The 14,311-nt window shown below is 40.7% G+C and overlaps 1 protein-coding gene across 1 annotated transcript in view; it reads right to left on the bottom strand.

Annotated features, from left to right (window-relative positions):
* The window catches only part of ZC3H7A (zinc finger CCCH-type containing 7A), a 137,800-nt gene extending 135,304 nt beyond the window's left edge, over positions 1-2,496 (bottom strand). Inside the window, exon 1 of the mRNA XM_053694453.1 lies at positions 2,447-2,496. The gene's annotated coding sequence lies outside the window, so the exon portion shown is untranslated. The remainder of the gene's footprint in view (positions 1-2,446) is intronic.
* Between the last annotated feature and the right edge of the window lie 11,815 nt (positions 2,497-14,311).

Here is a 14,311-nt window from a genome sequence, read left to right as displayed (position 1 = left end):
TGTGTCATGTCTATAGGAGGTACATTTGGGAGCCCTGTGTCATATCTATAGGAGGTACATTTGGGAGCCCTGTGTCATATCTATAGGAGGTACATTTGGTAAACCCTGTGTCATATCTATAGGAGGTACATTTGGGAGCCCTGTGTCATATCTATAGGAGGTACATTTGGTGTCCTGTGTCATATCTATAGGAGGTACATTTGGTGTCCTGTGTCATATCTATAGGAGGTACATTTGGGAGCCCTGTGTCATATCTATAGGAGGTACATTTGGGAGCCCTGTGTCATGTCTATAGGAGGTACATTTGGTGTCCTGTGTCATGTCTATAGGAGGTACATTTGGGAGCCCTGTGTCATATCTATAGGAGGTACATTTGGGAGCCCTGTGTCATATCTATAGGAGGTACATTTGGGAGCCCTGTGCCATATCTATAGGAGGTACATTTGGGAGCCCTGTGTCATATCTATAGGAGGTACATTTGGGAGCCCTGTGCCATATCTATAGGAGGTACATTTGGGAGCCCTGTGTCATATCTATAGGAGGTACATTTGGGAGCCCTGTGTCATGTCTATAGGAGGTACATTTGGGAGCCCTGTGTCATGTCTATAGGAGGTACATTTGGGAGCCCTGTGTCATGTCTATAGGAGGTACATTTGGGAGCCCTGTGTCATGTCTATAGGAGGTACATTTGGTGTCCTGTGTCATGTCTATAGGAGGTACATTTGGGAGCTCTGTGTCATATCTATAGGAGGTACATTTGGGAGCCCTGTGTCATATCTATAGGAGGTACATTTGGGAGCCCTGTGTCATATCTATAGGAGGTACATTTGGGAGCCCTGTGTCATATCTATAGGAGGTACATTTGTGAGCCCTGTGCCATGTCTATAGGAGGTACATTTGGGAGCCCTGTGCCATGTCTATAGGAGGTACATTTGGTGTCCTGTGTCATGTCTATAGGAGGTACATTTGGGAGCCCTGTGTCATGTCTATAGGAGATACATTTGGGAGCCCTGTCTCATGTCTATAGGAGGTACATTTGGGAGCCCTGTGTCATGTCTATAGGAGGTACATTTGGGAGCCCTGTGTCATATCTATAGGAGGTACATTTGGGAGCCCTGTGTCATGTCTATAGGAGGTACATTTGGGAGCCCTGTGTCATATCTATAGGAGGTACATTTGGGAGCCCTGTGTCATGTCTATAGGAGGTACATTTGGTGTCCTGTGTCGTGTCTATAGGAGGTACATTTGGTGTCCTGTGTCATGTCTATAGGAGGTACATTTGGGAGCCCTGTGTCATATCTATAGGAGGTACATTTGGTGTCCTGTGTCATGTCTATAGGAGGTACATTTGGGAGCCCTGTGTCATATCTATAGTTGGTACATTTGGTGTCCTGTGTCATGTCTATAGTTGGTACATTTGGTGTCCTGTGTCATGTCTATAGGAGGTACATTTGGGAGCCCTGTGTCATATCTATAGTTGGTACATTTGGTGTCCTGTGTCATGTCTATAGTTGGTACATTTGGTGTCCTGTGTCATGTCTATAGGAGGTACATTTGGTGTCCTGTGTCATATCTATAGTTGCTACATTTGGTGTCCTGTGTCATGTCTATAGTTGGTACATTTGGTGTCCTGTGTCATATCTATAGGAGGTACATTTGGTGTCCTGTGTCATATCTATAGGAGGTACATTTGGGAGCCCTGTGTCATATCTATAGTTGGTACATTTGGTGTCCTGTGTCATGTCTATAGTTGGTACATTTGGTGTCCTGTGTCATATCTATAGGAGGTACATTTGGTGTCCTGTGTCATGTCTATAGGAGGTACATTTGGTGTCCTGTGTCATGTCTATAGGAGGTACATTTGGTGTCCTGTGTCATGTCTATAGTTGGTACATTTGGTGTCCTGTGTCATGTCTATAGGAGGTACATTTGGGAGCCCTGTGCCATATCTAGGAGGTGTATTTGGGTGTCCTGTGACATGTCTATAGGAGGTACATTTGGGAGCCCTGTGTCATGTCTATAGGAGGTGTATTTGGGTGTCCTGTGACATGTCTATAGGAGGTACATTTGGGAGCCCTGTGTCATGTCTATAGGAGGTGTATTTGGGTGTCCTGTGACACATCTGTGACGTGCATTTGGATGCCATGTGGCATCTTTTATCGCCAGCCCTGAGGTATTCTTGTAAATCCCCTGTACCATATATCACTATCTCTTGAGGTATTTTGAAGCGTAATAGGTTATGCGAACATCCTTCCCTCCCGCTATAGTATTTATTTACCCAGTTCCCTGGCACGTTAATTTCCCGCTCTCAGTCTGGTTTCACTGGGCGGATAACTTTTCTGTTCACTAATGGATGTAACTGTCCAGGGTGGGAGATTTATGTGCCCGCTCAAATTGATGTAATTGCCCCGACCAGGAGAATTATCTTCCCAGTTCCCACTGTTACCTGGCGATTCAGGCGCCGCTTCCTCTCCTCTCTGTCTCTCTTGCCTGAGGCCGGAACAACCACAGCACAGCGCCTCCAGGCGGCGGGAGGATAGAAGTGCTTAACACAGCGACGTTCATAATGGTATCTATCTACATCTACAACATTCTTGTGACAGCGACACTATGTGCACACCCAGCTGTATATAAATGTACAAACACTCTGCTGTGACAGTGATATCTTTATATGTGCACACTCTGCTGTATATAAATGTACAAACACTCTGCTGTATATAAATGTACAAACACTCTGCTGTGACAGTGATATCTATATATGTGCACACTCTGCTGTATATAAATGTACAAACACTCTGCTGTGACAGTGATATCTATATATGTGCACACCCAGCTGTATATAAATGTACAAATACTCTGCAGTGACAGTGATATCTTTATATGTGCACACCCAGCTGTATATAAATGTACAAACACTCTGCTGTATATAAATGTACAAATACTCTGCAGTGACAGTGATATCTATATATGTGCACACTCAGCTGTATATAAATGTACAAATACTCTGCAGTGACAGTGATATCTATATATGTGCACACTCAGCTGTATATAAATGTACAAACACTCTGCTGTGACAGTGATATCTATATGTGTGCACACTCTGCTGTATATAAATGTACAAACACTCTGCAGTGACAGTGATATCTATATATGTGCACACTCTGCTGTATATAAATGTACAAACACTCTGCTGTGACAGTGATATCTATATATGTGCACACTCTGCTGTATATAAATGTACAAATACTCTGCAGTGACAGTGATATCTATATATGTGCACACTCTGCTGTATATAAATGTACAAACACTCTGCTGTGACAGTGATATCTATATATGTGCACACTCTGCTGTATATAAATGTACAAACACTCTGCTGTGACAGTGATATCTATATATGTGCACACTCTGCTGTATATAAATGTACAAACACTCTGCTGTGACAGTGATATCTATATATGTGCACACTCTGCTGTATATAAATGTACAAACACTCTGCTGTGACAGTGATATCTATATATGTGCACACTCTGCTGTATATAAATGTACAAACACTCTGCTGTGACAGTGATATCTATATATGTGCACACTCTGCTGTATATAAATGTACAAACACTCTGCTGTGACAGTGATATCTATATATGTGCACACCCAGCTGTATATAAATGTACAAACACTCTGCTGTGACAGTGATATCTATATATGTGCACACTCTGCTGTATATAAATGTACAAACACTCTGCTGTGACAGTGATATCTATATATGTGCACACTCTGCTGTATATAAATGTACAAACACTCTGCTGTGACAGTGATATCTATATATGTGCACACCCAGCTGTATATAAATGTACAAACACTCTGCTGTGACAGTGATATCTATATATGTGCACACTCTGCTGTATATAAATGTACAAATACTCTGCAGTGACAGTGATATCTATATATGTGCACACTCTGCTGTATATAAATGTACAAACACTCTGCTGTGACAGTGATATCTATATATGTGCACACTCAGCTGTATATAAATGTACAAATACTCTGCAGTGACAGTGATATCTATATATGTGCACACTCAGCTGTATATAAATGTATAAATACTCTGCAGTGACAGTGATATCTATATATGTGCACACTCTGCTGTATATAAATGTACAAATACTGTGCCGTGACAGTGATATCTATTTATGTGCATACTCTGCTGTTTATAAATGTACAAATACTCTGCAGTGACAGTGATGTTTATATATGTACACTCTCTGCTGTATAGATATCATATGTACAAATATTCTGCAGTGACAATGATATCTATATATGTACACACTCTGCTGTATATAAATGTACAAATACTCTGCAGTGACAGTGATATCTATATATGTGCACACTCAGCTGTATATAAATGTATAAATACTCTGCAGTGACAGTGATATCTATATATGTGCACACTCTGCTGTATATAAATGTACAAATACTGTGCCGTGACAGTGATATCTATTTATGTGCACACTCTGCTGTATATAAATGTACAAATACTGTGCGGTGACAGTGATATCTATATATGTACACTCTCTGCTGTATATATATCATATGTAAAAAAAAACTCTGTTGTGACAGTGATATCTATATATGTACACACTCTTATGTGTTTATATATATATATATATATATATATATATATATATATATATATATATGTACACATACTCTGCTGCGACAGTGATATCTATATATGTACACTCTCTGCTGTATATATATCATATGTACAAATACTCTGCTGTGACAGTGATATCTATATATGTACACTCTCTGCTGTATATATATCATATCTACAAATACTCTGCTGTGACAGTGATATCTATATATGTACACTCTTTGCTGTATATATATCATATGTACAAATACTCTGCTGCGACAGTGATATCTATATATGTACACTCTCTGCTGTATATATATCATATCTACAAATACTCTGCTGTGACAGTGATATCTATATATGTACACTCTCTGCTGTATATACCTGTATATCATATGTACAAATACTCTGCTGTGACAGTGATATCTATATATGTACACTCTCTGCTGTATATATATCATATGTACAAATACTCTGCTGCGACAGTGATATCTATATATGTACACTCTCTGTTGTATATATATCATATGTACAAATACTCTGCTGCGACAGTGATATCTATATATGTACACTCTCTGCTGTATATATATCATATGTAAAAAAAACTCTGCTGTGACAGTGATATCTATTTATGTACACTCTGCTGTATATATATCATATGTACAAATACTCTGCTGGGACAGTGATATCTATTTATGTACAAATACTCTGCTGTGACAGTGATATCTATATATGTACACTCTGCTGTATATATATCATATGTACAAATACTCTGCTGCGACAGTGATATCTATATATGTACACTCTCTGTTGTATATATATCATATCTACAAATACTCTGCTGTGACAGTGATATCTATATATGTACACTCTTTGCTGTATATATATCATATGTACAAATACTCTGCTGCGACAGTGATATCTATATATGTACACTCTCTGCTGTATATATATCATATCTACAAATACTCTGCTGTGACAGTGATATCTATATGTACACACTCTGCTGCAACAGTGATATCTATATATGTACACTCTCTGTTGTATATATATCATATCTACAAATACTCTGCTGTGACAGTGATATCTATATGTACACTCTCTGCTGTATATATATCATATGTACAAATACTCTGCTGCGACAGTGATATCTATATATGTACACTCTCTGCTGTATATATATCATATCTACAAATACTCTGCTGTGACAGTGATATCTATATGTACACACTCTGCTGCGACAGTGATATCTATATATGTACACTCTCTGCTGTATATATATCATATCTACAAATACTCTGCTGTGACAGTGATATCTATATGTACACACTCTGATGTGACAGTAATATCTATATATGTACACTCTTTGCTGTATATATATATCATATGTACAAATACTCTGCTGCGACAGTGATATCTATATGTACACTCTCTGTTGTGTATATATATCATATGTACAAATACTCTGCTGCGACAGTGATATCTATATATGTACACTCTCTGCTGTATATATATCATATCTACAAATACTCTGCTGCGACAGTGATATCTATATATGTACACTCTCTGCTGTATATATATCATATCTACAAATACTCTGCTGTGACAATGATATCTATATGTACACACTCTGCTGCGACAGTGATATCTATATATGTACACTCTCTGTTGTATATATATCATATGTACAAATACTCTGCTGTGACAGCGATATCTATATATGTACACTCTCTGCTGTATATATATATCATATGTACAAATACTCTGCTGGGACAGTGATATCTATATATGTACACTCTCTGCTGTATATATATCATATGTACAAATACTCTGCTGTGACAGTGATATCTATATATGTACACACTCTGCTGTATATATATCATATCTACAAATACTCTGCTGGGACAGTGATATCTATATGTACACTCTCTGCTGTATATATATCATATCTACAAATACTCTGCTGTGACAGTGATATCTATATGTACACACTCTGCTGTATATATGTCACGCTGCATCGTTGCTAGGGGCGCGGTGTCTTCCCCATGCTCGTTGCCTAGGGCTGTGTCGGCTCTGGATGCTTGCGGCGCTGACATCATCGCTGCACGCTCCTTATGCTGGCCGGTCCGGTGGCGCCAATCCTCTGCCTTTTTAAACAGGCAGCAGACGATCAGTCACTGCCCAAGTATAGTTACTACTTCTTGTGCTCCTGGGATTGACAGATCGTCTGCTGAACTGATACTTTGTTGCTGAAACCTTGCCTGTCTTACTACTCTACCTGGTTAACCCCTAAACTGCTGGACATATACTTTGTTGCTGAACCCTTGCCTGTCTTACTACGCTACCTGGTTAACCCCTAAACTGCTGGACTGATACTTTGTTGCTGAAACCTTGCCTGTCTTACTACTCTACCTGGTTAACCCCTTATCTGCTGGACTGATCCTTGTTACTGAACCCTGCCTGTCTCACTACGCTACTTGGTTATTCCCTAACTTGCTGGACTGACTCCTTGTTGCTGAACCCTGCCTGTCTCACTTCGCTTCCTGGTTAACCCCTTTATTACTGGCCTGACTTTCTGTTACCGGATCCTGTCTGCCTATTTGCTTTATGCTGTCCAGCCTGTGGTGAGTGTCACTCTCCTCATTTGCCTGATACTCCCTGCTCTGGGATATTCCCTATCTTTCTGGCTCGACACCGGGATAACAAGACTACTGGCCGAGTTCGGTCTGATAGAGGAGTATCTCACTAGTCTTACAATATATATGTACAAATACTCTGCTGTATATACAGTATCCCACAAAAGTGTGTACACCCCTCACATTTTTGTAAATATGTTATTATATCTTTTCATGTGACAACACTGAAGAAATTGCACTTTGCTACAGTGTAAATTTGCTGTCCCCTCAAAATAACTCAACACACAGCCCTTAATGTCTAAACCATTGGCAACAAAAGTGAGTACACCCCTAAGTGGAAATGTCCAAATTGGGCCCAATTAGCCATTTTCCCTCCCCGGTGTCATGTGACTCGTTAGTGTTACAAGGTCTCAGGTGTGAATGGGGAGCAGGTGTGTTAAATTTGGGGTTATCACTCTCACACTCTCTCATACTGGTCACTGGAAGTTCAACATGGCACCTCATGGCAAAGAACTCTCTGAAAAAAAGAATTGTTGCTCTACATAAAGATGGCCTAGGCTATAAGAAGATTGCCAAGACCCTGAAACTGAGCTGCAGCATGGTGGGCAAGACCATACAGCAGTTTCAAAGGACAGGTTCCACTCAGAACAGGCCTCACCATGGTTGACCAAAGAAGTTGAGTGCGCATGCTCAGCGTCATATCCAGAGGTTGTCTTTGGGAAATAGACCTATGAGTGCTGCCAGCATTGCTGCAGAGGTTGAAGGGGTAGGGGGTCAGCCTGTCAGTGCTCAGACCATATGCCGCACACTGCATCAAATTGGTCTGCATGGCTGTCATCCCAGAAGGAAGCCTCTTCTAAAGATGATGCACAAGACAGTGCACAAACAGTTTTGCTGAAGACAAGCAGACTAAGGACATGGATTACTGGAACCATGTCCTGTAGTCTGATGAGACCATCAGAGGACATCAGAACTTATTTGGTACAGATGGTGTCAAGCGTGTGTGGTTGCAACCAGGTGAGGAGTCTGTGTCTTGCCTACAGTCAAGCATGGTGATGGGAGTGTCATGGTCTGGGCCTGCATGAGTGCTGCCGGCACTGGGGAGCTACAGTTCATTGAGGGAACTATGAATTCCAACATGTACTGTGACATACTAAAGCAGAGCGTGATTCCCTCCCTTTGGAAGACTCTTGGTAAATAGAAAAAGGCAACAGCCTATAATACCCTAGGTGGACTTCAAAGTTAATACACAGTCCAATGAATTGGAAGGCACTCCCAGGGTCTTAATCATCATTATATATATATATATATATATATACATTGTGACAGTGTGTATACATATATATATATATGTACATTGTGACAGTGTGTATATATATATATATATATACAGGGAGTGCAGAATTATTAGGCAAGTTGTATTTTTGAGGATTAATTTTATTATTGACAACAACCATGTTCTCAATGAACCCAAACAACTCATTAATATCAAAGCTGAATATTTTTGGAAGTAGTTTTTAGTTTGTTTTTAGTTTTTTCTATTTTAGGGGGATATCTGGGGGATATCTGTGTGTGCAGGTGACTATTACTGTGCATAATTATTAGGCAACTTAACAAAAAACAAATATATACCCATTTCAATTATTTATTTTTACCAGTGAAACCAATATAACATCTCAACATTCACAAATATACATTTCTGACATTCAAAAACAAAACAAAAACAAATCAGTGACCAATATAGCCACCTTTCTTTGCAAGGACACTCAAAAGCCTGCCATCCATGGATTCTGTCAGTGTTTTGATCTGTTCACCATCAACATTGCGTGCAGCAGCAACCACAGCCTCCCAGACACTGTTCAGAGAGGTGTACTGTTTTCCCTCCTTAAAAATCTCACATTTGATGATGGACCACAGGTTCTCAATGAGGTTCAGATCAGGTGAACAAGGAGGCCATGTCATTAGATTTTCTTCTTTTATACCCTTTCTTGCCAGCCACGCTGTGGAGTACTTGGACGCATGTGATGGAGCATTGTCCTGCATGAAAATCATGTTTTTCTTGAAGGATGCAGACTTCTTCCTGTACCACTGCTTGAAGAAGGTGTCTTCCAGAAACTGGCAGTAGGACTGGGAGTTGAGCTTGACTCCATCCTCAACCCGAAAAGGCCCCACAAGCTCATCTTTGATGATACCAGCCCAAACCAGTACTCCACCTCCACCTTGCTGGCATCTGAGTCGGACTGGAGCTCTCTGCCCTTTACCAATCCAGCCACGGGCCCATCCATCTGGCCCATCAAGACTCACTCTCATTTCATCAGTCCATAAAACCTTAGAAAAATCAGTCTTGAGATATTTCTTGGCCCAGTCTTGACGTTTCAGCTTGTGTGTCTTGTTCAGTGGTGGTCGTCTTTCAGCCTTTCTTACCTTGGCCATGTCTCTGAGTATTGCACACCTTGTGCTTTTGGGCACTCCAGTGATGTTGCAGCTCTGAAATATGGCCAAACTGGTGGCAAGTGGCATCTTGGCAGCTGCACGCTTGACTTTTCTCAGTTCATGGGCAGTTATTTTGCGCCTTGGTTTTTCCACATGCTTCTTGCGACCCTGTTTACTATTTTGAATGAAACGCTTGATTGTTCGATGATCACGCTTCAGAAGCTTTGCAATTTTAAGAGTGCTGCATCCCTCTGCAAGATATCTCACTATTTTTGACTTTTCTGAGCCTGTCAAGTCCTTCTTTTGACCCATTTTGCCAAAGGAAAGGAAGTTGCCTAATAATTATGCACATCTGATATAGGGTGTTGATGTCATTAGACCACACCCCTTCTCATTACAGAGATGCACATCACCTAATATGCTTAATTGGTAGTAGGCTTTCGAGCCTATACAGCTTGGAGTAAGACAACATGCATAAAGAGGATGATGTGGTCAAAATACTCATTTGCCTAATAATTCTGCACTCCCTGTATATATATATATATATGTACACACTGCTATATATATGTACAAATACTCTGCTGTGACAGTGATATCTATATATGCACACTGCTGTGTGTGTGTGTGTGTATATATATATATACACACATGTACACTGCTGTGACAGACAGTGTGTGCATGTGTATATATATATATATATGCACACACACAGTCTGCTGTGATGTCGTCATGGAGGAGTCCAGTGGAAACCTGTGAAGCTCTGGTGAACTCCATGTCCAAGAGGGTTAAGGCAGTGCTGGAAAATAATGATGGCCACACAAAATATTGACACTTTGGGCCCAATTTGGACATCTCCACTTAGGGGTGTATTTACTTTTGTTGCCAGCGGTTTAGACATTAATGGCAAATTTACAATGTATATATATTGTCAATTCTTCAGTTTTGTCACATGAAAAGATATAATAAAATATTTACAAAAATGTGAGGGGTGTACTCACTTTTGTGAGATACTGTGTATCTATGTGTGTGTGTATATATATATATATGTACACACATTGATCAGTGACAATATGTATGTACAGTATATATGTACACACACTCTGCTGTGACAGTGACAATATATATATATATATCATCCAAAGCCCACATACTCATAGCCATAAATTTAGCTCTTTCACCCATGTTACTGAGGATGAAGTTTCTGCCCTTATACTGTCCTCTCACCTCACTACCTGTCCCCTCGACCCCATCCCCTTACAGCTACTCCCATCCCTCTCTTCTACCCTTACCCCTATACTCACACACATTTTCAACCTTTCCCTCAGCACCGGTATATTTCCCTCATCTCTAAAACACGCACTGGTCACACCTATCCTCAAAAAACCTTCTCTCGTTCCAACCTCCCCATCCAACTACCGCCCTATTTCCCTACTAACTCTTGCCTCAAAGCTCCTTCAAAAGTTAGTATATGCACGCCTATCCCATTTCCTTACATTAACCTCCCTCCTTGACTCACTGCAATCTGGATTTTGCCCCCATAACTCCACAGAGACAGCAATTGTTAAGGTCACCAACAACCTACTTACAGCAAAATCGAAAAGGCCACTTCTCTCTGCTTATCCTCTTTGATCTGTCTGCAGTCTTTGATAGTGTTGACCACCCTCTTTTGCTCCAAACCCTACAATCCTTTGGCATTTGCAATGGGGTTCTCTTCCTACCTGTCTAACCGTACCTTTAGTGTAGTCTTCTCTGGGGCATCCTCTACTCCGTTACCACTTTCTGTTGGGGCACCGCAAGGCTCTGTCCTCAGTCCCATTCTCTTCTCAATCTACACATTATCATTAGGTTCCTTAATAAAGTTCCATGGGTTTCAATATTATTTGTATGCCAATGACACCCAAATCTACCTCTCTGCACCAGAACTATCTCCTTCCTTACTAACCCGTGTCATTAATGTTTTTTGTCTCATATTTCATCTTGTATGTCCTCTCACTACCTTAAGCTAAATCTCTCCAAAACGGAGCTTCTTATTTCCCCCCCCTTCTTCCAAAATCTCCACCCCCATTTCTCTATAACTGTCAATAACTCCATCATTACCCCTACCCTGCATGCCCAATGTCTTGGGGGTCACACGGAACTCAGATCTTTCTTTCACTCCTCACATTCAGTCCTTGTTTAAAGCCTGCCACTTCCACCTTAAAAAACATCTCTAAAATTAGACATTTCCTTACACAAGACACAACTAAGATTTGAATCTACTCTCTCATCCTTTCCTGCCTTGGCTACTGCAACTCTGTCCTCTCTGGTCTCCCTAGCTGCCACCTAGCTGCTTTACAATCCATAATGAATGTCTCTGCCAGGCTCATCTTCTTTACACATTGCTCTTCATCTGCTGCACCTCTCTGACAATCCCTTTACTGGCTTCCTCTTGCCTCTAGGATTAAACACAAAATTCTCACTCTGACATACAAAGCCCTCAGCTGCACTGCTCCCCCCTATATCTCAGACCTTGTCTCCAGATACTTCTCCACCCATCCCCTTCGCTCTGCTCATGACCTCCTACTCTCCTCCTCTCTTGTCACCTCATCACACTCCCTTTTAAATGACTTCTCCAGACTGGCTCCCATCTTGTGGAACTCTCTGCCTCGCTCCTCAAGACTCGCCCCTAGTTTTAATAGCTTCAAGTGCTCCCTAAAGACTCTACTGTTCAGGGATGCATACAACCTACACTAACCTTTCCTAACACCATTGCTATCCCCTTGAACCCCTTAGCATGTAAGCCTATGAGCCCAGCTGTTTGTAGATCACCGTCATAAGAGCTAATAACAGTGTGACTCTCGGCAGGGCCCTCTACCCATTTGATCCCTATAATTTTATCTTGTATACCTCCTATGTTTATAGCGCTGCAGAATTTGTTAGCGCTTTATAAATACCTGATAATAATATAATAATGTGTGTATGTACACACACTCTGCCGTGACACTGATATATATATATATATATATATATATATATATATATATACTCTGTACAATAGCTATACATACACACTTTAAAGTGAAGGTAAACTTTGATGAATGAAAGGCCGGTTTTTAAAAATGCTATTAAAAACAGGGGCACTTTCATTCATCAAAGTTTAGAAAGCAGCTTTTTTGTTTAAAAAAAAACTTACCTTTCTTCTCTTCACAGCCAGAGCAGCTTCCCCCACACGGAGATCCTCTCTTCACAAGTCAGCAATGACTAATCCGGCTTCCTCCAATTACGTTTCTCCCCAGGGGAGTCATTGCCCGAGGACATGCCGTGATTGGAGGAAGCGGGATTAGTCATTGCTGACGTATGAAGAGAGGATCTCTGGGTGTGTATATATATATATATATATATATATATATATATATATATATATAAAGTCATCCAAAAATGCAGGCACTCATTGGTCTTTATAGTAAAAGTATAAACTTTATTAATCCATATTAACAGTGAAAGACATAACGTTTCGGCACCAAATCGTGCCTTTGTCAAATGTCACACAGCATCAAAAATAATGCAATCACGCACCTAAAATCAGCTAACACACATTTAAAAACATACCGCTTATAATGCCAAAGTTGAATAAGCTTTGTCGCCACCCGTCTGCTCACGTCTTCCTGTTTGGAGCAATGACGTCACGCAGACACGTTAACGTCCCTAGCGTGATGACGCATGGCACGACATTGTCATAGTAACGTCTATATGCTAAGCGGCAGAGCGTCTGACTACCCGAAGGATCCATGTTGCGGCAATGCGCATGCGTGGACGCTTAGGTAGTCAAGGGCAACCAGTAGTAAATAAACATAAAATAGCCGACGGTAATCTGAAATTTATATGCAATAGATATAGACGGGTGGTGGCAGATCATCATTAATGACAGATGCCCAATCAGCACGCTCACTGTGTAGCCATGTCAGTCAGATCAGCTAACGGATCATAACAAAAAGATTTTTAGTGACAAACACTCACCTCACACATCCAAACGTGCTGAGAAACAGGCAACTGAGAACTATTGATATGAAGACAGATACAGCAGATGACAAGTTAGAAATAATGGCAAAAATGAATAAATAAATGATTATTACATAAGGGATAAGGAATTACATTGGGTACCATAACAAATGGGGATAGTGTCAGCCTTAATCTAACAAACAACATTAGATCATAAGCAACATCCAGGAGCAACACGTCTCCATGGAGTAATATTAGAAACTTTCCCACACTGTGAGCACCCAGCTGAGGAAAAATGAAAGTCCAATATACCCAAGTGAGTATTCCAAAATCGGGCAGTACAAGTTAGTAGAATGGGCTTAAATCCAGTGACGTATTCAGGCCCCTTGATGCCAAAGTGTCCAGTCTGTAGATCCACCTACTTTCTAACTGTAAGAGTCTCCTAGCTCTGTTGCCACCTCTCGGTATAGGTGGTACATGGTCTATCAACATAGACCTGATACTTGAGACAGAATTTTATGCTTTACACAGTGGCGTGCTACAGGTTGATCGGATTCACCTGATTTTAGGGCTTCACGAATAGCATACCTGTGGATGGCGAATTCAAACAGCACACACATCTGTAAGCTTG

Source organism: Bombina bombina, chromosome 11 (genome assembly GCF_027579735.1).
Source record: "Bombina bombina isolate aBomBom1 chromosome 11, aBomBom1.pri, whole genome shotgun sequence".
Lineage (NCBI taxonomy): Eukaryota > Metazoa > Chordata > Amphibia > Anura > Bombinatoridae > Bombina > Bombina bombina.
This window is presented reverse-complemented; position numbering and strand designations above follow the sequence as displayed.